At 39.3% G+C, this 4,586-nt stretch overlaps 1 long non-coding RNA gene across 1 annotated transcript in view; it reads right to left on the bottom strand.

Moving 5' to 3' along the window:
- The window catches only part of LOC145509007 (uncharacterized), a 45,620-nt gene that overhangs the window by 19,318 nt on the left and 21,716 nt on the right, over positions 1 to 4,586 (bottom strand). The gene's annotated exons all lie outside the window — the stretch shown is intronic.

Below are 4,586 nucleotides of genomic sequence, written 5' to 3'. Positions count from 1 at the left end.
TGTATGATACAGAATTTCTTGTTGCTTTAAAGTTGCTTTTGTTCTGTTTCCCACTGACTTCATACTAGCACTTGAAAGGATCTTTACAATCTCCCTAGGGCTTAGAATAATTCAGGGTGTTCAATGAACAGTCGGAGAAGGTGATGGCACCCCACTCCAGTACTCTTGCCTGGAAAATCCCATGGATGGAGGAGCCTGGTAGGCTGCAGTCCATGGGGTCGCTAAGAGTCGGACACGACTGAGCGACTTCACTTTCACTTTTCCCGTTCATGCACTGAAGAAGGAAATGGCAACCCACTCCAGTACTCTTGCCTGGAGAATCCCAGGAATGGCGGAGCCTGGTGGGCTGCCGTCTATGGGGTCGCACAGAGTCAGACACGACTGAAGCGACTTAGCAGCAGCAGCAGCAGCAATGAACAGTTCTCAATGACAGGAAGCAGAATATTTTAAGAGGTATTTCTTTTCAAATATATGATTGATCTCTAGGTTTGTGATAATAACAACATTGTCTAAGATTCTTTTATTTCCAAAAGAGGAATAATTGAGGCCTTTGCAAATAATTGAGGTGCATTAAATTTCAATTCTGTAATTTCTTATAGCAAGAACATGTATGGATGAAGAATCTGGGGGTTTAAACTTTAGCTCCTAGAAATTTTATACAATAAATCTGCAATTTGTCATTCTGAATATTACTCTTGTTAAAAAAAAAAAAAGTTCCAGCACAATGTCACAGATACTAAAAATTGCTGATATAAAGGTAAGTGTAAAATCTCCCTGGTTTGAATCTCTCAGATCCCTGGGTCCATTGGCAAAAGGAATCCAAGGACATCATTTGTCAGAAAGTTTATCTTAAACTGAATGCTGAACTCCTAAAACCATGACCTTTTTCTTCACTTGCCTTTGGGCTTGTTACCCAGATTCAAACTTTAGTCCAAGGTTTCCCATCTTGGTCTTTATTATACTACTTTTCACTGTTTTGTTGCCAAGAAAAAGATTGCTCTTTAAATAGGAAAAAAAAGCCTTCACTCGCCATAAATTTATTGGTTTACTTAAAAATGAGTTTAAACCTACAGTCCAATTTTTTTCACTTGTTTTTGCCCTATTATTTCTGTTTAAACCATAGGTTCTAGTATTTATATGTGTATGATACGCACACACTGTCACATACATACACGAAAATACATGTAATTTACAGAAGAGCTAGGGTCATCCCAATCAAAAGGTAATAAAAAAGATTCACCATATAATTAACTTGGTTTGCTTTATCATTTGCCTATTCTTAAAGACTGTTGACTCTACTTAAAAAACGTGATAGAACCTATTCCAATTTGGAATCTAAAGTGCCTTTTACTTAGCACTGTTACTGAGGGCAGAACCCTAAAGTCATACTACCATTCCACTTGGAAACTGCCTAGTATCCAAAGGATTTGATATATTTTCTGAATCTACTGAAATGGACCGGCCAGAACAATATATTGATTGGCTATAATTTGTATTTTTGTAATCATTTATAACCAGCATTTTCAAGAGGAGTTTGTATATCAAAAGTCCCCAAGGTTTCAAACTCTTGATCCTTTCTTACTGTATATAATCAGAGTGAGACTGCAGAGACTGTTTTATTATCTCTTTGCCTTTGTACATACGTATAGCGTATTTAAATAATCATTGTATATCTCTATTCATATTGTTCTTTGCTTTGTATATAAATTAAGAGAGTTGAGCCAAGTGTTGTTTCATAGTGTTTTCACATTTAGAAATGACCACACACACACACACACACACACACACACACACACAATATGACTATGTATGTCAGTATTCACTACCTACTTCTAGTAGAAGCTATGGAAAATTCTTTAATTTTATTTGGCTTGATTGAGGGTATATAAAGGTCTTTATTAGACTTTATATTAGTTTATGTTATATAAACTTTTATATTTAAAAAGTAGAGTTTTAGTTCAACCTTTCTTTTTGTCTGAGTTATCCAACAGTTAAAAAAAATAGGAAAAATTCACTTTATATTTGCTTCCCAAAGGACCTGTAGTTTCAAAGGAATTTGGACTAGAGAATTGTTGTGGTCCTTTAATGGACCGGAACTTGGGGGTACAGGGTCAACCAATAAGAAAGTGAAAGAAGAAAGAAAAGAGGCTAATATTCCCTGGTTTATACAGTATGCCAATATAACTCTAGGACAAAGAGCTAGCACCGTCTACGTAGGCTCAGGGCGCCCTCTCGAAGAGGTCTTGAAAGCCTGGGCAAGTAAGTAGACACAGCGGACACCTGTGCTCCGTGGAAGCAGCCCGAAAGGGAGAGGGGGAGAGCGAGAAACGAGGAAAGACACGGGGACCAGTGCTCTGGTGGAACAAAGGCGTTTATTCAACATATGGTGGGCACATATACTCTCTTACAGGATAGCCCTTTTTAGCAGAGACAGGGATCAAAAGTCTAACAAGTCATCCAGAAAGCCAGAGGCTAGAATCATTCTCAGTAGAGGGGGTTGTAAGTTACTTTACATATCAGAAGGGAAGAGAGTTGTAAATGGCTGCTGTTCACCCTATGGAATTTCCATACGAATGAGATACATGAATTTCTATTATCCCTGAATACTGGCTTGCCAGCTCTCTGGCACCTGTATTCAGGTGCTGTTAAGGAACATAGAATTCATGCAAGACTGAAAACGGCACACACGAAGCCTCCTGTTAAATGTATCCTGACAGAGAATAACATGGTAACAAATTTCTATATGCATTGAATTTTCATTAGCAGTATTTATCAGAATAAAGAAATTATATTAAAAATATTTCTTTTATGAGCTTGTACAGCAGAGTATATAAGGTACATAGTCTTAGTTGATCTAGTGATGCTGAGATATTAGTCATTCTAGGGTTGAAACTGTAAAATAGATGTTTTTTGTCCACTACATATTTTATTATTTCCCTTAAGTTTTATATATATTTTATAATTCTTTGTTCACTTAGGTTAAAATTTTGGTTTTAAAATATTTGAAATTGTTGTTGTTGTTGTTTAGTTACTAAGTCATGTCTGACTGAGACCTCATGGACCTGCATGCTAGTTTCCTCTGTCCACTATCTCCAAGAGTTTGCTCAAAACCATATTCATTGAGTTGGTGTTGCTATCTAACCATCTCATCCTCTGTCTCCCCCTTATCCTTTTGCCTTCAATCTTTCCCAGCATCAGGGTCTTTTCCAATGAGTCAGCACTTTGCATCAGATGGCCAGAATACTGGAGCTTCAGCAACAGTCCTTCCAATGACTATTCAGGGTTGGTTTCCTTTAGTATTGACTGGTTTGATCTCCTTGCTGTCCAGCGGACTCTCACGAGTCTTCGTTACCACAGTTTGAAGGTATCAGTTCTTTGGCACTCAGCCTTCTTTATGGACCAACTCTCACATCTGTACATGCTGCTGCTGCTGCTGCTAAGTTGCGTCAGTCGTGTCCGACTCTGTGCGACCCCATAGATGGCAGCCCACCAGGCTCCTCAGTCCCTGGGATTTTCCAGGCAAGAGTACTGGAGTGTGTTGCCATTGCCTTCTCCACATCTGTACATGACCCCTGGAAAAACCACAGCTTTGACTATACAGATCTTTGTTGGCAAAGTGATGTCTCTGCTTTTTAATACACTGTTTGGGTTTGTCATAGCTTTCCTTCCAAGGAACAAGTGACTTTTGATTTTATGGCTGCAGTCACCATCTGCAGTGATTTTGGAGCCCAAGGAAAGAAAGTCTGTCACCACTTCCACTTTTTCTCCTACTATTTGCCAAGTGATGGGACCAGATGCCATGATCTTAGTTTTTTGAATGTTGAGTTTTAAGCCAGCTTTTTCACTCTCCACTTCCACCCTCATCAAGAGGCTCACTTTCTGCCTTTAGAAGAGTATCATCTACATGTCTTAGGTTATTGATTGTTTCTCCTGGCAATGTTGATTCCAGCTTGTGATTCATTCAGCCTAGCATTTCACATGATGTGATCTGCATAGAAGTTAAATAAGCAGGGTGACAATATACAGCTTTGTCGTCCTCCTTTCCCAATTTGGAACCAGTGTGTTGTTCCATGTCTGGTTTTAACTGTTGCTACTTGTACTGCATACATGTTTCTCAGGAGACAGGTAATGTGGTCTGATCTCTTAAAGAGATGGGAATGTCTTTAAGAGTTTTCCATAGTTTGTTGTGATCCACAGAGTCAAAGGCTTTGTGCTGGTGGTGGTTTATTTGCTAAGTCGTGTCTGACCCTTGCGACCCCGTGGACTGTAGCCTGCCAGGCTCCTCTGTCCATGGGATTCTCCAGGCAAAAATACTGGAGTGGGTTGCCATTTCCTTCTCCAGGGGAAGTCAAAGGCTTTAGTGTAGTCAGTGAAGCAGGAGTAGATATTTTTCTGGAACTCCACTGCTTTCTCTGTGATCCAGCAAATGTTGGCAATTTGATCTCTGGTTCCTCTGCCTCTTCAAAACCCAGCTTGTTCATCTGGAAGTTCTAGGTTCACATACTGCTGAGTCCTAGCTTAAGGGATTTGGAGCATAACCTTGCTAGCATGTGAAATAAGTACAATTATATGGTACTTTGAGCATT

Source organism: Giraffa tippelskirchi, chromosome 6 (assembly GCF_054371585.1).
Source record: "Giraffa tippelskirchi isolate mGirTip1 chromosome 6, T2T-mGirTip1v1.2.pri, whole genome shotgun sequence".
In the NCBI taxonomy this organism is placed as follows: Eukaryota; Metazoa; Chordata; class Mammalia; order Artiodactyla; family Giraffidae; genus Giraffa; species Giraffa tippelskirchi.
This window is presented reverse-complemented; position numbering and strand designations above follow the sequence as displayed.